At 45.4% G+C, this 22168-nt stretch overlaps 1 protein-coding gene across 1 annotated transcript in view; it reads right to left on the reverse strand.

Moving 5' to 3' along the window:
* Positions 1-16899, reverse strand: part of LOC149446771 (uncharacterized) — a 47916-nt gene extending 31017 nt beyond the window's left edge. Inside the window, exon 1 of the mRNA XM_089652727.1 lies at positions 16726-16899. The gene's annotated coding sequence lies outside the window, so the exon portion shown is untranslated. The remainder of the gene's footprint in view (positions 1-16725) is intronic.
* Between the last annotated feature and the right edge of the window lie 5269 nt (positions 16900-22168).

Here is a 22168-nt window from a genome sequence, read left to right on the forward strand (position 1 = left end):
CGCCGGCCACTGCTCGGTAGTTCAGTCTTACCTGAGAAACCATCAATCCCGGCATTGGGCATAGAGATGAGTGAAGGAAAGATGGCCGCCACACATCTCTATGCCCTTGGAGGACCGGAGCGATGTCACTTCCAGTTCCGGCCATTTTTTTTTTTTTTTGTAAAGCACTAGATCAATGCTTTTTTTTTTTTTTTTTGAACCAATGCTTTATATTGTAGAGGAGAGATGTGGGGTTTTATTAACCCCATATCTCTCCATAAAGAGGACCTGTCACTATTTCTATCACAAGGGGTGCATGCATTTCTTGTGATAAGAATAAAAGTGATTAAAATTTTTTTAAAAGGAACAGTGCAAAAAAACATAAATTTTTTTTTTTAAAGTTTAAAGTGTCCCCGTCCCCCGTGCTCGCACGTAGTGGTGAACGCATACATAGGCCATGCCCACATATGTAAATGGTGCTCAAACCACACACGTGAGGTATCGCCACGAACGTTGGAGCAAGAGTAATAATTCCCGCACTACAGCTCCTCTGTAACTTTACACTACTAACCTGTAGAAAGTTTTAAAGCATCACCCATGGAGATTTTTAAGTACCTCAGTTTCATGCCATTCCACGAGAGTGCGCAATTTTAAAACGTGACATGTTGGGTATCTATGGGTGCGCCCCCTACCCGGGAATGCAAAAGCGCCGCCCTGTAACAACACTAAAGTGGATGCAAATGGAGAAACAGAAAAAGGGCGCACCGACCTAGTGCATTATCGTTTAAAAAAATTTATTAAAGAAACAAAAATAGGTATCATACTCACAATGGACATAATAACACAGGCAGGTCAAACTGAACAAGGTGTATGATCCAAACAACATCTGAGTCCATACGATGGAACCCTGGATGACCAACTGGCTAACGCGTTTCGAGGACACAACCTCTTCCTCAGAGATTTTTAAGTACCTCAGTTTCACGCCATTCCACGAGAGTGCGCAATTTTAAAACATGACATGTTGGGTATCTATGGGTGCGCCCCCTACCCAGGAATGCAAAAGCGCCGCCCTGTAACAACACTAAAGTGTGGGGTCTTGTGAGCTACTATGGTGTATACAGAGTGCTAATAAATAATTAGATAATCAAATATTATAAATTATAATAAAATTGTTGTAAAACCAATACAATAGTGAAAATGAAAATAAAATTGTGTGTAAAAACTGTGAAAAAATGTGGTTTGCTTACACCCTATACACACGTTCTCCACTACCGATTGCAATAATAAAATTGTGAATAAATAGATATTAAATAAATAATAGTCCAGCATCAACAGTAGTTCTGCTATAGGGCGGCGGGAAAGCGGCTAAATAATGTGTAACTGCAAACAAATCCCATACCACAACCGCACCCCCCCCCCACAGATAATCAGAATATCGCACTCATTGCTAGCTGCTACCATGGCAACCCAAAATGCAGCAAACCTCTACAGCAGAGGGCTGCAGTAGGGGTAGCAAGCCCCACAGCATGCCACCAGGCAAGGTAAGCTGGGGACTTTTGGGATCCCGTCAGCTGGCAGTTATCTATTTCAGGTACTTATATAGCGCCATCAATTTACGCAGCACTTTACATATATATTGTACATTCACATCAGTCCCTAACCCTCAAGGGGCGTACAATCTAAAATCCCTAACTCACATTCATACATACACATACTAGGGACAATTTAGACAGGAGCCAATTCACCTACCAGCATGTCTTTGGAGTGTGGGAGGAAACCGGAGTACCCGGAGGAAACCCACTCAGCCACAGGGAGAACAGGCAAACTCCAAGCAGGTGGTGCCGTGGCTGGGATTCGAACCGACAACCCTAATACTGCCAGGCGGAAGTGCTAACCATTTCATCCAACCTCCTTTATGCAGGCTTTGTCAGAAATCTGCATTCCTCCGGCTTCCAATGCCAGATCACACTGTGCGAGATTGAACTGATCCATTTTCCAGCCTACTTCACATGACACGCTTTCTTTTTTTTTTCCCTCTCGCCTCAGGATAATAGCTTGTTGTTAATCGTCTGCAAAAGGCTGAAGCCACAGAGCAGCCATGCAAGAAAAAAAAAAAAAAAAAAAAAAAGACAGCCTCAGGATTTTTCCAGCATACAGCCGACTGAAAGCTCCACTTGCAGCACGCAGCCCGCTTCTGTGGCCTTTTCTTGCTTTCGAAATGGGAATGAAAAATCAGCCCTGTAAAATAAAAAGGGGCCCGGATCCACTTCCCATGTGTTCAGAATGAGAACGGGAGACACTGGAGCTGTTGAATTGTTGCGAACACGGCAGAGTTGGGAGACGGTGTTACATCTTTGCCATTATTGTAAAGTAACAGTTTTAACCCCTTCCAGTCCGGACACTCCCCCCCCCCCTTCCAGTCCGGACACTTTCACCCCCTTCCAGTCCGGACACTCCCCCCCCCCCTTCCAGTCCGGACACTTTCACCCCCTTCCAGTCCGGACACTCCCCCCCCCCCCTTCCAGTCCGGACACTTTCACCCCCTTCCAGTCCGGACACTTTCACCCCCTTCCAGTCCGGACACTCCCCCCCCCCCTTCCAGTCCGGACACTTTCACCCCCTTCCAGTCCGGACACTTTCACCCCCTTCCAGTCCGGACACTTTCACCCCCTTCCAGTCCGGACACTTCCACCCCCTTCCAGTCCGGACACTTCCACCCCCTTCCAGTCCGGACACTTTCACCCCCCTTCCTGTCCGGACACTTTCACCCCCCTTCCTGTCCGGACACTTTCACCCCCCTTCCTGTCCGGACACTTTCACCCCCCTTCCTGTCCGGACACTTTCACCCCCTTCCAGTCCGGACACTTTCACCCCCTTCCAGTCCGGACACTTTCACCCCCTTCCAGTCCGGACACTTTCACCCCCTTCCAGTCCGGACACTTTCCCCCCCTTCCTGTCCGGACACTTTCCCCCCCTTCCTGTCCGGACACTTCCACCCCTTCCAGTCCGGACACTTCCACCCCTTCCTGTCCGGACACTTTCCCCCCCCTTCCTGCCCAGGCCAATTTTCAGCTTTCAGCGCTATCACACTTTGAATGACAATTGCGCGGTCATGCAACACTGTACCCATATGATTTCTTTAGCATTGTTTTGAGGCAGATAAAGCTTTATTTTGATGGTATTTATTCACCACTGGGATTTTTATTTTTTTTGCTATGTAAATGAAAAAGTCTCAAAATTTTGAAAAAAAAAGTGTTTTCTTATAAAATTTTGCAAATAAAATAGTATTTCATCATAAATCTTGGCAAAATCTTATTCCGTTATCTTAAATAAAAACCCAAATTAACCAAAAATTTTAATTTTAAAACTTTTTTATACCTTTTTTTTTTTTTTTTTTTTACATACTGTCACCATGATGACACTGTACTACTTGTGGGGGGTGATGAAGATTTTTTTTTTCTTTTTTACACTGATTGCTTTTACACCCATGAAGGCTGCAAGGCTTCAAATTCCGCCAGATCAGTGTGAAGCAGGGCTTAGATAAATTTCAGGTCAGGATTTTATCCTGTTCACACATGTGCGGTTTAGAAACGGTTCCCAATAGCCTGTAATCCACACCTGAACTGGACCGCAATGCTCAGAAATCGGACAGGACTCTTTTTCAATCCGTGCTGCCAGTGCACCATATATATGTGAACAGGCCCAATAGGAAGCCATGTCATGTGGATCGGATGGGGTTCAATCCGCATGTACTGTATGTGAGCAGGCACCATAGGAAGCCACGTCATGCGGATCGGAATGGGGTTCAATCCGCATGTACTGTATGTGAGCAGGCACCATAGGAAGCCATGTCATGCGGATCGGATGGGGTTCAATCCGCATGTACTGTATGTGAGCAGGCACCATAGGAAGCCATGTCATGCGGATCGGATGGGGTTCAATCCGCATGTACTGTATGTGAGCAGGCACCATAGGAAGCCATGTCATGCGGATCGGATGGGGTTCAATCCGCATGTACTGTATGTGAGCAGGCACCATAGGAAGCCATGTCATGCGGATCGGATGGGGTTCAATCCGCATGTACTGTATGTGAACAGACACTGACATCTGACAACCATTCCAAGGTTTCCTCTTGAGAAAGGCTGGGCTAGAGGTTTGCAGGGAGACTGATACAGAATAGCACATTGTGGAGAGATGTCCTAAAAATGGACCTCATACGTCTTGCAAACATAATAGGCAGCATTGATTTTTCTTCCCTTCCATTCACATTGCTGACCTGAATTTCTAACACGAGCTTTTTCTCAGCAGCCATCTGTTCTGCAGAACCGGAATAAATGTCTTGTTTTTTTCCCCCCCCCAAGAACTTCTATCTCCTTCCACAGAAGGATTCATCTTGCCTATTACAATCTTTACCTGAATACAGTGCATCGTACAACCAGGTAAGGGCCAGTTCACACCAGAACATGCTGCGGGAAACTTGCGTTTCTTGCGTCGCGTTCAACACAAACTGCATTTGTGATCTGCAGTGGGTGTCTTGATGACACGCAAATCACAGGTCGCAAATGCAGTGCGTTTACCTGCACTGGATCACATGGTACAGGTGCTTTTTTTATTTTTAACCACTTGAGCTCCTGAGGATTTACCCCCCTTAATGAACAGGCCTCTTTTTGCTACTCGGTGTTGCACTAATTCAACTGATAATTGCGCAGTCATGCAATGCTACACCCAAACGAAATTTACGCCCTTTTTTTCACACAAATAGAGCTTTCTTTCGGTGGTATTTGATCACCTGTGCGCTTTTTATTTTTCACGCTATAAACAAAAAAAGGCCAAAAATTTTGAAGAAAAACGATATTTTTTACTTACAGCTACAAAAAATATATAGTAAACTCAAAGTTGGTTATAAATTTAGGCCAAAATGTATTCTGCTCCATGTTTTTGGTAAAAAAAATCCCAATAAGTGTATATTGATTGCTTTGTGTGGAAGTTATAGCGTCTACAAACTATGGTATAAATACTGCAATTTACGCCATTTTTCTGCTATACAGCGCTGCGCTAGTTTAACGGACAATTGCGCGGTCATGCAATATGGTACATAAATGAAATTTACATCCTTTTTTCCCCACAAATTGAGCTTTCTTTCGGTGGTATTTGATTGCCTGTGCAGTTTTTATTTTTTGCGCTATAAAAAAAAAAGTCTGACAATTTTGAGGAAAAAAAAAAAACAGTATTTTGGACTTTTTGCTGTAAAACATGTCCAGTAAAAAAAATGCAAAAATCAAATTTAGTCATAAATTTCTGCCAAAATGCATTCTGCGACATGTCTTTGCTAAAAAAAAAAAACAATACGTGTAAATTAATTGGTTTACGTGAAAGTTATAGCATTTATAAATGGCGGGAAAGATACTGGGATTTTTAGGGGTTTTTTTATACTGATAATGGCGGCGATCAACGAGTTATGGCGGGACTGCGGCGGACATTTTGACATTGGGGGGTACTGACTTGGGGTCACTGACATCCCCAAAAACACTAATACAGTGATCAGTGCAAAAAAAAAAACCTGACACTGTACTAATGGCACTGGGGAGGAAGGGGTTAACTTTATTTTGCAGGGAAGGGTTATAGGAGTGAGGGGAGTGTTTTACTAGGGGGTGGGGGTGTGTGCTGGGCGGGACAAGGCTGATCGAGAAAGAAAAACTGTTCTTTCTCGATCAGCTCATCCTCGAGCTGTCAGGGAAGTGACAGACAGCACAGCTACTACAGCTGTGCTCTCTGTCACTGTTTGCCGCCGATCGCCGGGAGATAGCCGCTAAGGAGCGGCTGTGACCCGGCGACTGACATCTGCGTCAGAGAACCGCGGGACAAATAGGGCGGCGGCGCGCCCCCTATTTGTTTACAAAACACACGTCTTAAAACGTGGTTTTGCCTGTGAGTGCCGCCCTGTCGCCGTATATGTACAGTGGCTGGGCGGCATGCGCTTAAAGTTGTACATGCGCTACTTTTGTTGTGATCTCAGTTTGTACATCTGAAGCCTCACAAGACTTCGCAGGCAGAGATGAGGATCCGTCAGAAAAAAACATGGCTGTTCCAATATACCGATTACAGCAGACAGCAACACCAGGGGTGTGGAAATTTTTTTAAAAAACTACTTGTCCAGGGACTAAATCGGTGCGACAGTCTACTTGCCCCTCATGGCAGTCTACTTGCCCCTCATGGCAGTCTACTTGCCCCTCATGGCAGTCTACTTGCCCCTCATGGCAGTCTACTTGTCCAGATGAAAAAAATAATAATTTTAACCAAAACCGTATTTAAATCAGAGGTGATTTTAGGACTGTTTTAAAAACAAAAGGGGTTTTATGGTGACTTAAAGTGGAGTTCCACTCACCCTGTCAAAAAATAAAAGTCAGCACACACAAAAACTGTAGCTGCTGACTTAAAAAACAGCCACTTACCTGTCCCTCTGTCCCGTGGTGTGTCCCCCGCAGCCCGTTTCACCGGCCGTCCTGTATTCCAGGAGGCCGGCATCTTCAGTGTAGGCACCCGGCTGTGACAGCTTGCGGCTTCACAGCCGGGTACCCACTGCGCATGCGCGAGTAGTGCTGCGCTTCATGAATGGTCCTGTAGTCTTCTGGGACCTGTCACGTGTCCCAAAAGACTACAGGGAGGGAGGACGCCTGTCAAATTCAGGTACCCGCTCCGCCCCCCCAAAGGTGACAATTCTTAATGTGGAGCGTGGGAGCAGTCCTTAAAGTGGAACTTCTCCTTTTGTGGTGGAGCTCCACTTTAAATGTGTAACATTTTTAACATTGTGCTGTTTATCTCCTCCTCCCCGCCTATCTCCAGCACCGTACCCAGGAACTGGGAGGGGGGGTAAGAGACCTTGCAGGGTAATGAGCACCGATATTGGCTACTCCTCAGGAAAGAAGAGTGTCGGGCTTTCCTTTATCCATATGTCGCATGATATTACTGAAAACTTTCAGTAAAAAAAATACGAGCAAGTTAATTTTAGGGCAAAAAAAAAAAAAGCAATAAATTACCCTAATTTTAAAAAAAATATATAAAAGATGAAGTTTCATCGAGTAAATAGATATCCAACATGCCAAACCTTAAATTTGCGTGCGCTTGTGAAATTGTGTAAATTTTCTATAGGTGATGCATTTAAAGCCCCTTATAGGTCATCAGTATAGTGGAAGACTCGTGCTAGAATTATTGCTCTCATATTAGGTGACAGGTTCTCTTTATTGAGACATTCAAGGTCTAAAAGACTCTGCATGTCTCCCCTGCACTACACTGAATGTAAAGCAGTGCACATCGCACTGCATTACATTTAGTGAATCTCTCAACAGGGACCCGGAAGTGACGTCAAGACAAGAAGGGGAATGAACGTGTCCGTTCTCCTCCCTCCACTGTAGCTGAGGGCGGTGAATCGGCCTGCAGATGGGCAAGCAGAGCCCGGGAGATAGTGGGCGGGGGGAGATTCACATTGGGGGGCGGAGAGGCTGGTGCTGAGTGGAAGCAATCGGCGGCAGCACTGCTGCAGATTGCTTCCACATGACAGATGAGCCCTGCTGCTTACCCGCAGTAGGGCTAGAAGTAGAAAAAAAAAAAGAAACTACCTGCCCGGCGCCCAGAACTACATGTCCCGGGCGTCGGGCGATAGGAATTCAACATCCCTGAACACTAGTAATTCTTCTATAGAAATATAACCAAGTTAAATATAAGATTTACTGACTGAAGTATGCATTCTGAAAAAAAATATCTGGATATATTACATACATCAGCTGATGAAGGTGCTGCCACAAAGGCAAAGAAGGGCGCAATTCGCAGCAACTGCATCTGATCACAATGGTAAGTGGAAGTGATTAACCCCTTGGCGCTGGCGCCTCCCGGCCCTTTAACCACTTCCAGACCGGACACTTTCCCCCCCTTCCTGACCAGGGCAATTTTCAGCTTTCAGCGCTATCACACTTTGAATGACAATTGCGCGGTCATGCAACACTGTACCCAAATGAATTTTTTACCATTTTTTTTCGAGACAGATAAAGCTTTATTTTGGTGGTATTTATTCACCGCTGGGATTTTTATTTTTTTTGCTATGTAAATGAAAAAGTCCAAAAATTTTGAAAAAAAGTTTTTTTTATAAAATTTTGCAAATAAATAATATTTCATCATCAATCTTTGCCAAAATTTATTCCGTTATCTTTTTAGTAAAAAAAAAATATCCAAATTAGTTTATAACCAAAAATTATAATTTTTAAACATTTTTTTTTACATTTTTATTTTATTTTTTTATATTATTATTTTTTTTTTACATACTGTCACCCTAGCAGTACAGTGTCACCATGGTGACACTGTACTACTTGTGTGGGGTGATGAAGATTTTATTTTTTTTTTTACACATTGCTTTTACACCCATATAGGCTGTGAAAGCAATCATTTCTCTTTCTCTCTGTCTGCATTCTTGCACTCATTGAGAAGTACTGAGTAAGCTGTGATTGGTCACAGCTTGTCACATGGTACAAGCCTGTTGTGAATAGCCTTGTACCATGTGACCTCTGTGATCATTCACAGATTTCACACGTAGTAAGCAATGATGTCACAAGTGACATCTTGCTTACTACTTTGCATGTGATCACTGATTGGCCAATCAGTGATCACATGATCGGGACCTCGTACAGAGGTCCCATCCGACGATCGGTGTTTCACTGTGTCCGGAGGACACAGCGAGCACCGGATCGCAGTGCTGCGCACTCCCAGGGAGCGCGCACAAGCAGGGTGCGGGGAGGCCGTTTATAAACGGCCACCCGACCCTGCACTGCCACCGTCCGGCCGTTTATATGCAACGGCCGGTCGGGAAGTGGTTAAGGGTTTCAGAAGTCGGGAAGCGGGGCGGGGTTTAGGGTCATGTGACCGCCGTGACACCGTCACATGATCGGGAAAGGTCCCGATCAAAAGAGATATCGGGACCTTTCCGTGAGTACCGGACATGTGTGCAGGGAGCACACAGTGCGCGCTCTCAGCACGTCTTTAATAGGACGCAAATGTGCGGCGGCCCGGCGTCTAGGCCCAGACGCCGGGAGGCCGCACATTTGCATTCGGCCGATGTGAAGAGGTTAAAGTTCACCCTTTTAAAAAAAAATAAATGCACACACATCTTTTTTTCAGACAAGATGTGTATTTAACTTATTTATCCACTTGCCCTCCAGAGGATTTACCCCCCTTCCTGACCAGGCCATTTTTTTGCTGCCTTACTTATTGCACCCAAATTAAATTTATGCCCTTTTCCCCCACAAATAGAGCTTTATTTCAGTGGTATTTCATCACCTGTGCGGTTTTTATTTTTTGCGCTATTAAAAAAAAAAAAAAAAAAAAGACCACCAATTTTGAAAAGAAAACCCAGTATTTTTTTACATTTGCTATAAAACAAACTACTCCATGTCTCCTTGTTAAAAAAAAAATCCCAATACAGAAAAATTAATTGGTTTATGGGAAAGTTATAGCGTCTACAAATGGTGGTATACGCTGGAATTTTTTTTTTTTTTTTATATACTAGTAATGGTGGTGATCAGCGACTTACAGCGAGACTATGGCGGGCATTCTGACACTGGGGGGAGAACTAATTGCTACTGACATCCCCAGTGACACCAATACAGTGATCAGTGCCAATAAAATGCATTGACACTGTACTAATGGCACTGGGCAGGAAGCGGTCAACATCTGGAGTGATCAAAGGGTTAACTGTGTGCTTCACGTGATGTGCTGTTTTACTATGAAAGCATGCTGCTTTGTATTGCTCTGCTATGCAGAACAATACAAAGCAGCATGCTGGTGCTGACGGGAGAAATCTGTATTGTTTACATACAGACCTCTCCCGTCAGTGCGATCGCCGGGTGCCTGCGGGGAATCCCCGGCCGGGATTCGGTGATCGTCAGCTGTAGCCGCCAACGGCCCCTACCCAGACATGAAAAATCAGGTATATATGTGTCATTTTGCGCAGCCCTGTAGCGGTAGTTCTGCTCTAGGGCGGTAGGGAACCTGGTATTAGGCGTCTGTAAAGCATTGTACCCGGATCAGCAGATCGTGGGTGGTGCAATGCAGGACTCCTGCAGACTGTCAGTGTAATCTGTCTGCTCATACCTCATACACAATGACCGGAGCCATCAATGAACTACCTAGAGAGCTCACCAGCACTCTGATAGTTTACGGAAAACTACAAGTCGTCAGCTGACGGTAGTTGTATCTTTCCCATTCGCAGAACTTTTTTTAAAAGCGGAACTACACCACATCTGAGCGTCACAAATCAAAAACGCTATTTAATTAATTTTTAATATTCAAAGCAACCCCCCCCCCCCAATCAATCCATCCATCCATGCCTCCATGCTTTTTTTTGCTGAGAAATCACTTTGAAGAACATCCCCTAGCATTTCAGGCCGTGGCCATGTTAACCACTTCCAGTCCGGACATTTCCACCCCCTTCCTGCCCAAGACAATTTTCAGCTTTCAGCGCTGTCACACTTCGAATGACAATTGCGCGGTCATGCGACACTTATGAATTTTATGACAATTATGACAATTTTTGACACTTATGACAATTGCGCGGTCATGCGACACTTATGAATTTTTTTGCATTTTTTTGAGACAGATAAAATTTCATTTTGGTGGTATTTACTCACCGCTGGGATTTTTATTTTTTTTGCTATATAAATGAAAAAGTCCAAACATTTTGATAAAAAAAAGTGTTTTTCTTATAAAATGTTGCAAATAAATAATCTTTCTTCATAAATCTTGGCCAAAATGTATTCAGTTATCTTTTTAGTAAAAAAAAATAACCTAAATTAGTTTATAACCAAAAATTATAATTTTTCAAAAAATTGTTTGACATTTTTATTTTCTTATATTATTTGTGTTTTTTTTTTCCCTTTAACATACGGTCACCCTAGCAGTACAGTGTTACCATGGTGACACTGTACTACTTGTGGGGGGTGTTGAAGATTTATTTTTTTACACCGATTGCTTTTACACCCATAAAGGCTGTAAAAGCAATAATTTCTCCTTCTCTCTGGCTGCATTCTTGCAGCCATTGAGAAATACTGTGTGAGCTGTGATTGGTCACAGCTTGTCACATGGTACAAGGCTGTTGTGAATAGCCCTGTACCATGTGACCTCTGTGATCATTCACAGATTTCACACGTAGTAAGCAATGATGTCAGAAGTAACATCTTGCCTACTACTATTCATGTGATCACTGATCGGCCAATCAGTGATCACATGATCGGGACCTCACACAGGGGGTCCCGTACAGCGAATGGTGTCCTGCTGTGTCCTCCGGCACTGGATCGCGGTGCCGCGTGCTCCCAGGGAGCGTGCACAGCTGGGGAGTGGGGAGGACGTTTATAAACGGCCACCAGCCCCTGCACTGCTCCCGTCCAGCTGTTTATATACATTGGCTGAACGGGACGTTGTTAAGGGCAGATGATTCATGTAGCATTTACTTCCTGGAATCCATCCACCCTTAGCTCAGGTCTGCAGGCAGGATGGTGTGCTGAGCTGAGAAAACCCCTCCTGAAGACTCCTGGGACTTGTGACATCATATTCCTAGGCATGGAAACCAGGAAGTAAATATAATGTACTTTCCTATCTATTTACTAATGCTAGCAGCAAAAGGATTAAAAATATCCATTGTTGGCTGAGAGAGTGGAGTTCCACTTTAAATTGTGACAGCGGGTGCATGCAGAAGATCCCTGGCTCACTGTCACTAGAGGCAGCAGATCAGGGAGAGGCTGCAGCGGTGGGAACATGGAACGTATTCCACCCTAAAAAGGGATGGAACATGTAACGTCCCCAAAAGTGAAACTATCCTTAAAATAAAAAAAATATGTACTTAGGAGTGCGGGAATAATAAAACAAAAAGAAAGAAAAAAAACCCCCAAATATTCACACTCGCCTTGCTGCTCGATCCAATGCTGCCGCTTTTCCCAGCTGGCTCTACACCAAGAACCGAGTGATCAACGACCACTGATCACTCTCAGGTTCAGGTCCGCTCTGAGCACAGAGGCGACTCTCAGTCACCACTCTGTGCTCTGCCCCTCCAGCCCTCACTGGAGCGCGGGGCTGTGAATGGGGTGCTAAGAGACTGAGCCAGCTGGCAATCAGGCGTCTGGATGGATCCTGACATTATTGTCAGGATCCCTGCACAGTATGAACCAGCTCTGATGTCAGCTGACAGCAGACTTCAGCCCACAGCCCAGTGTGAAAATGTAAACAAACTCAGTTCCCATCCACCTGGAAGACCAAGAATTTTCTGGCACTTTGTTAAATTCAGTATTTTTTGCTAGAAAATTACTTAGAACCCCCAAACATGATATATATTTTTTTAACAAAGATCCCAGAGAATGAAATGGCAATCGCTGCAATGTTTTGTATCACATTCTATTTGCGCAGTGGTTTTTCACACGTAATTAAAAAAAAACAAAAACTTTTAATGAATTAAAATAAATAAATAATTATATATATATCCCAATTTTTCTGTAAAATATGAAAGATGATGTTATGGAGAGAAAACAAATACCTGACGTCACGCCTTAACATTCCGACACATGAAGGTTACCTGGCCAGCCTTACAGAGGAAATCTACCACCAGGAATATTGCTCTGACATTTGTGATGATACCCCACTTGTGTGCCCCAACAACGTTTACATATGTTACCTCTTCTTCCGCCACAAATCTCCTCCTCTGATGCTCATCTCTTCTTCCACCACTCACCTCCTCCCCTGATGCTCATCTCTTCTTCCGCCACAAATCTCCTCCTCTGATGCTCATCTCTTCTTCCATCACTCATCTCCTTCCCTGATGCTCATCTCTTCTTCCACCACTCATCTCCTTCCCTGATGCTCATCTCTTCTTCCACCACTCATCTCCTCACCTGATGCTCATCTCTTCTTCCACCACTCATCTCCTCCCCTGATGCTCATCTCTTCTTCCACCACTCATCTCCTCCCCTGATGCTCATCTCTTCTTCCACCACTCATCTCCTCCCCTGATGCTCATCTCTTCTTCCACCACTCATCTCCTCCCCTGATGCTCATCTCTTCTTCCGCCACAAATCTCCTCCCCTGATCCTCATCTCTTCTTCCACCACTCATCTCCTTCCCCGATGCTCATCTCTTCTTCTGCCTCTCACCTTCTACCCTGATGCTCATCTCTTCTTCCACCACTCATCTCCTCCCCTGATGCTCATCTCTTCTTCCGCCACAAATCTCCTCCCCTGATGCTCATCTCTTCTTCCACTCATCTCCTCCCCTGATGCTCATCTCTTCTTCCGCCACAAATCTCCTCCCCTGATCCTCATCTCTTCTTCCACCACTCATCTCCTTCCCTGATCCTCATCTCTTCTTCCACCACTCATCTCCTCCCCTGATCCTCATCTCTTCTTCCACCACTCATCTCCTCCCGATGCAAATCTCTTCTTCCGCCACACATCTCCTCCCGACGTTCATTTCTTCTTCCGCTACTCATCTCCCTCCCTGATGCTCATCTCTTCTTTCGCCACTCATCTCCTTCCCCGATGCTCATCTCTTCTTCTGCCTCTCACCTTCTACCCTGATGCTCATCTCTTCTTCCACCACTCATCTCCTTCCGATGCAAATCTCTTCTTCCGTCACTCATCTCCTCCCGATACTCATCTCTTCTTCCACCACAAATCTCCTCCCCTGATGCTCATTTCTTCTTCTGCCGCTCATCTCCTTCCCTGATGCACATCTCTTCTTCCGCTGCTCATCTCCCCGGATGCTCATCTCTTCTTCCGCCACTCACCTCCTCTCCCGACGCTCATCTCTCCTTCCGCCACTCACCTCCTCCCCTGATGCTCATCTCACCTTCCACCACTCACCTCCTCCCCTGATGCTCATCCCTTCTTCCGCCACTCATCTCCTCCCCTGACGCTCATCTCTTCTTCCACCACTCATCTCCTCCCCTGATGCTCATCTCTTCTTCCGCCACTCATCTCCTCCCCTGACGCTCATCTCTTCTTCCGCCACAAATCTCCTCCTCTGATGCTCATCTCTTCTTCCATCACTCATCTCCTTCCCTGATGCTCATCTCTTCTTCCACCACTCATCTCCTTCCCTGATGCTCATCTCTTCTTCCACCACTCATCTCCTCACCTGATGCTCATCTCTTCTTCCACCACTCATCTCCTCCCCTGATGCTCATCTCTTCTTCCACCACTCATCTCCTCCCCTGATGCTCATCTCTTCTTCCACCACTCATCTCCTCACCTGATGCTCATCTCTTCTTCCACCACTCATCTCCTCCCCTGATGCTCATCTCTTCTTCCGCCACAAATCTCCTCCCCTGATCCTCATCTCTTCTTCCACCACTCATCTCCTTCCCCGATGCTCATCTCTTCTTCTGCCTCTCACCTTCTACCCTGATGCTCATCTCTTCTTCCACCACTCATCTCCTCCCCTGATGCTCATCTCTTCTTCCCCCACAAATCTCCTCCCCTGATGCTCATCTCTTCTTCCACTCATCTCCTCCCCTGATGCTCATCTCTTCTTCCGCCACAAATCTCCTCCCCTGATCCTCATCTCTTCTTCCACCACTCATCTCCTTCCCTGATCCTCATCTCTTCTTCCACCACTCATCTCCTCCCGATGCAAATCTCTTCTTCCGCCGCTCATCTCCCCTGATGCTCATCTCTTCTTCCGCCACACATCTCCTCCCGACGTTCATTTCTTCTTCCGCTACTCATCTCCCTCCCTGATGCTCATCTCTTCTTTCGCCACTCATCTCCTTCCCCGATGCTCATCTCTTCTTCTGCCTCTCACCTTCTACCCTGATGCTCATCTCTTCTTCCACCACTCATCTCCTTCCGATGCAAATCTCTTCTTCCGTCACTCATCTCCTCCCGATACTCATCTCTTCTTCCACCACAAATCTCCTCCCCTGATGCTCATTTCTTCTTCTGCCGCTCATCTCCTTCCCTGATGCACATCTCTTCTTCCGCTGCTCATCTCCCCGGATGCTCATCTCTTCTTCCGCCACTCACCTCCTCTCCCGACGCTCATCTCTCCTTCCGCCACTCACCTCCTCCCCTGATGCTCATCTCTCCTTCCACCACTCACCTCCTCCCCTGATGCTCATCCCTTCTTCCGCCACTCATCTCCTCCCCTGACGCTCATCTCTTCTTCCGCCACTCACCTCCTCCCCTGGTGCTCATCTCTTCTTCCGCCACAAATCTCCTCCCCTGATGCTCATCTCTTCTTCCGCCGCTCATCTCTTCTTCCGCCACTCATCTCTTCTTCCGCCACTCATCTCTTCTTCCGCCACTCATCTCTTCTTCCGCCACTCATCTCTTCTTCCGCCACTCATCTCTTCTTCCGCCACTCATCTCTTCTTCCGCCACTCATCTCCTTCCCTGATGTTCGTCTCTTCTTCTGCCTCTCATCTCCTCCCAATGCAAATCTCTTCTTCTGCCACTCATCTCCTCCCGATACTCATCTCTTCTTCCGCCATTCACCTCCTCCCCTGATGCTCATCTCTTCTTCCGCCACTCACCTCCTCCCCTGATGCTCATCTCTTCTTCCACCACTCACCTCCTCCCCTGATGCTCATCTCTTCTTCCGCCACTCACCTCCTCCCCTGATGCTCATCTCTTCTTCCGCCACTCACCTCCTCCCCTGATGCTCATCTCTTCTTCCACCACTCATCTACTTCACTGATGCTCATCTCTTCTTTCGCCTCTCACCTTCTACCCTGATGCTCATCTCTTCTTCCGCCACTCATCTCCTCCCCTGACGTTCATCTCTTCTTCCGCTACTCATCTCCCTCCCTGATGCTCATCTCTTCTTCCGCCACTCATCTCCTTCCCCGATGCTCATCTCTTCTTCCGCCTCTCACCTTCTACCCTGATGCTTATCTCTTCCTCCTGATGCTCATTTCCTCTTCCAGCACTAATCTCTTTCTCTGACATTTACCTCCTTCCCCCTCTCTTCCTCCTGACTCATCTCTTCCTCCTCAGCTCCTCCCCCTGGTGCTCATCTCTTCCTCCTTAGCTCCTCCCCCTGGTGCTCATCTCTTCCTCCTCAGCTCCTCCCCCTGGTGCTCATCTCTTCCTCCTGACTCACCTCTTTCCCTGATAATCATCTCTTCTTTGGCCACTCATCTCCTCCTTCACCTCTCATCTCTTCCACCCTCCCCGATTCCCATCCCTTTCCTTGGCGCTCATCTCTTCCTCCGCCACTCAGCTCCTTCCCAACGCTCACCTCTTCCTCCACCAATCATCTCTCCTCTGACATCTACCCCCTCCCGATTCTCACCACTATCTCCCGATACTCATCTCCTCCCTTGACATTCACCTTTTCCTCTAGCATTTGACTCCTCCCCCTGATGCTGAGCCCCTCCCTCCTTCCCTCAATGACTCCACCCAGTGCTCATCTCTTCCGCCCCCTGAAACTCATCTCTTCTTCCACGCCTCAGCCCCAATGTGAGAAGTGGGTAGCGGAGACCCCGATATGTGGGAGGACCCCGACAGTCACATACATTATGGAGGGATATCTATGTATACATTCCCCTCCCCCCATCTCTACATCCCCTGTACAGATCTGTCACACTCCATGCAGCTGTGACACCAGCCCCTCCCCCACCAGGAAGGTGTCTCCCCCGTCCTCTCTGAGATGTAAACAATCCCGCAGACACCCCCCTGGGAGGTGAAATCTCCCCCGACGTCACACAGGGCTCCTCACCTGCCGCCATGCACCGTCCTCCCGGCCTCCCTCCCCCGGCCTCTCTCCGGCTCCTCTCACAGCTCACCGCGGGACGGCCGATCACCTGCAGCGGCCATCGCTCAGCAGTCATCCACGCAGGGGGCGTGGCCGGACGCGCCTGCAGGCGATTGGCTGCGGCGCACTGGCGCTGGTACGCGAGGCCGCTGGGAAAGGCGCGTTCCCGGCGTCAGAGCAGATGGTCGAGCGTGCGCGCGCGACTTCCCGCTAGAGGCGGCCGAGTCAGGTGATCATCGGCAACCAATCACGGGGCGGCGAGGGGGGAGAAGTGGCGGAGTCTCCTGTGGTGAATGGTGAGAGGAGGCGCTGTGCAGACGAGGGAGCGACTGACGTACAGGATACCCATAGACCTGTGTATACAGAGAGGGATGGAGGGGCTGACAGAACAGGGTGCCCATAGACCTGTGTATACAGAGAGGGATGGAGGGGCTGAGAGAACAGGATGCCCATAGACCTGTGTATACAGAGAGAGATGGGGGGGCTGACGGAACAGGGTGCCCATAGACCTGTGTATACAGAGAGGGATGGAGGGGCTGACAGAACAGGGTGCCCATAGACCTGTGTATACAGAGAGGGATGGAGGGGCTGACTGCTGAGAGAACGGTGCCCATAGACCTGTGTATACAGAGAGAGATTGGGGGGCCGACAGAACAGGGTGCCCATAGACCTGTGTATACAGAGAGGGATGGAGGGGCTGACTGCTGACAGAACAGGGTGCCCATAGACCTGTGTATACACAGAGGGATGGGGGGGCTGACAGAAAAGGATGCCCATAGACCTGTGTATACAGAGAGGGATGGAGGGGCTGACAGAACAGGGTGCCCATAGACCTGTGTATACAGAGAGGGATGGGGGGGCTGACAAAATAGGGTGCCCATAGACCTGTGTATACAGAGAGGGATGGAGTGGCTGACTGCTGAGAGAACAGTGCCCATAGACCTGTGTATACAGAGAGAGATTGGGGGGCCGACAGAACAGGGTGCCCATAGACCTGTGTATACAGAGAGGGATGGAGGGGCTGACAGAACAGGGTGCCCATAGACCTGTGTATACAGAGAGGGATGGAGGGGCTGACTGCTGAGAGAACGGTGCCCATAGACCTGTGTATACAGAGAGAGATTGGGGGGCCGACAGAACAGGGTGCCCATAGACCTGTGTATACAGAGAGGGATGGAGGGGCTGACTGCTGACAGAACAGGGTGCCCATAGACCTGTGTATACACAGAGGGATGGGGGGGCTGACAGAAAAGGATGCCCATAGACCTGTGTATACAGAGAGGGATGGAGGGGGCTGACTGCTCACAGAACAGGGTGCTGGCCTTTGGTTTTTATACATAAAATATGTATATTTTTTATATATAAAAAGGTGCCTATTGGGAGTAAATATATATACACACACGATAGAATATATATATACAGTGGGGATCGAAAGTTTGGGCACCCCAGCTAAAAATTTGTATTAATGTGCATAAAGAAGCCAAGAAAAGATGGAAAAATCTCCAAAAGGCATCAAATTACAGATTAGACATTCTTATAATATGTCAACAAAAGTTAGATTTTATTTCCATCATTTACACTTTCAAAATAACAGAAAACAAAAAAATGGCGTCTGCAAAAGTTTGGGCACCCTGCAGAATTTATAGCATGCACTGCCCCCTTTGCCAAGCTGAGACATGCCAGTGTCATGGATTGTTCTCAATCATCGTCTGGGAAGACCAGGTTATGTCAATCTCAAAGGTTTTAAATGCCCAGACTCATCTGACCTTGCCCCAACAATCAGCACCATGGGTTCTTCTAAGCATTTGTCTAGAAAACTGAAACTGAAAATAGTTGACGCTCACAAAGCTGGAGAAGGCTATAAGAAGATAGCAAAGCGTTTTCAGATGTCCATATCCTCTGTTCGGAATGTAATTAAGAAATGGCAGTCATCAGGAACAGTGGAAGTTAAAGCAACATCTGGAAGACCAAGAAAAATATCAGACAGAACAGCTCGCAGGATTGTGAGAAAAACAATTCAAAACCCACGTTTGACTGCACGATCCCTCCAGAAAGATCTGGCAGACACTGGAGTTGTGGTACACTATTCCACTATAAAGAGATACTTGTACAAATATGGTCTTCATGGAAGAGTCATCAGAAGAAAACCTCTTCTACGTCCTCACCACAAAAATCATCGTTTGAACTTTGCAAATGAACATATAGACAATCCTGATGCATTTTGGAAACAAGTTCTGTGGACCGATGAGGTTAAAATTGAACTTTTTGGCGGGAATGAGAAAAGGTACGTTTGGAGAAGAAGGGGCACAGAATTTAATGAAAAGAACCTCTGTCCAACTGTTAACATGGGGTTGGATCAATCATGCTTTGGGGTTGTGTTGCAGCCAGTGGCACAGGGAACATCTCACGAGTAGAAGGAAAAATAGATTCAATAAAATTTCAGCAAATTTTGGATGGTAACTTGATGACATCTGTGAAAAAGCTGAAGTTAAAGAGAGGATGGCTTCTACAAATGGATAATGATCCTAAACACACCTCGAAATCCACGGGGGATTACATCAAGAGGCGTAAACTGAAGGTTTTGCCATGGCCTTCACAATCTCCTGACCTCAACATAATTGAAAATCTATGGAAAGACCTTAAAAGAGCAGTGCGTGACAGACAGCCCAGAAATCTCAAAGAACTGGAAGACTTTTGTAAGGAAGAATGGGCAAAGATACCTCAAACAAGAATTGAAAGACTCTTGGCTGGCTACAAAAAGCGTTTACAAGCTGTGATACTTGCCAAAGGGGGCAGTACAAGATATTAACTCTGCAGGGTGCCCAAACTTTTGCAGACGCCATTTTTTTGTTTTCTGTTATTTTGAAAGTGTAAATGATGGAAATAAAATCTAACTTTTGTTGACATATTATAAGAATGTCTAATCTGTAATTTGATGCCTTTTGGAGATTTTTCCTTCTTTCCTTGGCTTCTTTATGCACATTAATACAAATTTTTAGCTGGGGTGCCCAAACTTTCGATCCCTACTGTATGTATATATATATATATATATATAACATTTTTTCCAATTAAAAAAAAATTATAAAAAAATATATAGAGAGAATACATTTTTTCAGAAAAACTATTTATATAGTATAGTAGAAGAATATATATGTAGAAAAAACACGCATGTATATATACTGTATGTAGATGTGTTGGGAATATTTTACTACATATAAATAAATTATTTTATAAATAAACACAATATGCATGTTTTTCTACATATAAAATATACCCTGTACATTTTTTGTACATGCAGACACAATTTATACGTATTTATAATGTAGAAAATATATACTTTCTTTTTTTTGCAGAAAAATTTATATTTTTTTTTAGGGGGGGGGGGGGGGAAAGAGAGAGAAAACAGATTTTCTTTTTATGTAGAAAAATGTGCATATTGTGTGTGTTTATTTATATAATATATAGTAGATTGTGTGTATATTTCTACATATAAATAAATTATTTTATAAATAAACACAACAATGCATGTTTATCTACGTAAAAAATATACCCTGTACATTTGTTGTACATACAGACACAATATATACGTATTTATAATGTAGAAAATATATACTTTCTTTTTTTTGCAGAAAAATTTATTTTTTGGGGGGGAAGAGTAGACAGACACAGACAGATTTTTTATGCAGAAAAATGTGCATATTGTGTGTGAGATATATATATATATATATATATATATATATATATATATATATATATATATATATAAAAAATATATGTAGAAAAAAAATTATATACAGTATCTCCCAGAAGTGAGTCCACCTCTCACATTTTTGTAAATATTTGATTCTATCCTTTCATATGACAACACTGAAGAAATGACACTTTGCTACAATGTGAGGTAGTCAGTGTACAGCTTGTATAACATGTAAATTTGCTGTCCCCTCAAAAGAACTCAACACACCGCCATTAACCACTTCAAGTCCAGACACTTTTTACCCCCTTCCTGTCCAGGCCAATTTTCAGCTTTCGGCGCTCACACTTTGACAATTGCGCGGTCATGCAACACTGTACCCATATGAATTTTTTTATAATTTTTTTGAGACAGATAAAGCTTTATTTTGGTGGTATTTATTCACCTCTGGGATTTAAATTTTTTTTTGCTATGTAAATTAATAAGTCCAAAAATTTTGAAAAAAAAGTGTTTTTCTTATAAAATTTTGCAAATAAATAGTATTTCATCATAAATCTTGGCCAAAATTTATTCCGTTATTTTTAGTAAAAAAACAAATAACCCAAATTAGTTTATAAACACAAATTATAATTTTTAAATATTTTTTTTTGTTTATATTTTTTATTCTTTTTTTTTTTTTTTTTTTTTTTTACATACTGTCACTCTAGCAGTACAGTGTCACCATGGTGATGCTGTACTACTTGTGGGGGGTGATGAAGATATTTTTTTTTTACACTGATTGCTTTTACACCCATAAAGGCTGTGAAAGCAATCATTTCTCCTTCTCTCTGGCTGCATTCTTGCAGCCATTGAGAACTACTGAGTGAGCTGTGATTGGTCACAGCTTGTCACATGGTACAAGGCTGTTGTGAATAGCCTAGAACCATGTGAGCTCTGTTATCATTCACAGATTTCACACGTAGTAAGCAATGATGTCACAAGTGACATCTTGCTTACTACTCTGCATGTGATCACTGATTGGCCAATCAGTGATCACATGATTGGGACCTCATACAGAGCTCCCGTCCGACGATCGGTGTTCCACTGTGTCCGGAGGACACAGCGGGCACCGGATCGGGGTGGAGACCGTTTATAAATGGCCACCCGACCCTGCACTGCCAACGTCTGGCCATTTATATACAAGGGCCAGACGGGAGGTGGTTAATGTCTAAACCGCTGGCAACAAAAGTGAGTCCACCCCTAAGTGACAAGGTCCAAATTGGGCCCAAAGTGTCAATATTTTGTGTGGCCGCCATTATTTTCCAGCACTGCCTTAACCCTCTTGGCCATGGAGTTCACCAGAGCTTCACAGGTTGTCACTGGAGTCCTCTTCCACTCCTCCATGACGACATCACGAAGCTGGTGGATGTTAGAGACCTTGCGCTCCTCCACCTTTTGTTTGAGGATGCCCCACAGATGCTCAATAGGGTTTAGGTCTGGAGACATGCTTGGCCAGTCCATCACCTTTAGGGCTCGTTCACACTAGGCTGTTTTGCCAACGCTTGCCAAACGCCCCTATAGCGTTTGGCAAGCGTTGGTCCAGTGTTTGCGGAGCGTTTTTAACGCTCGGCAAACGCGCCGCATGCGCGGTTTAGCGGCGGTTGCTAGGCGTTTGACGAGCGTTAATAACGCCCCACAAACGCCTATAATGCATTTGATGGTGTTACCGCTCCGCAA

The sequence above is a fragment of the Staurois parvus genome, unplaced genomic scaffold (assembly GCF_062004578.1).
Source record: "Staurois parvus isolate SC_StPar_1 unplaced genomic scaffold, SC_StPar_1.0 ptg000691l, whole genome shotgun sequence".
Classification (NCBI taxonomy): domain Eukaryota; kingdom Metazoa; phylum Chordata; class Amphibia; order Anura; family Ranidae; genus Staurois; species Staurois parvus.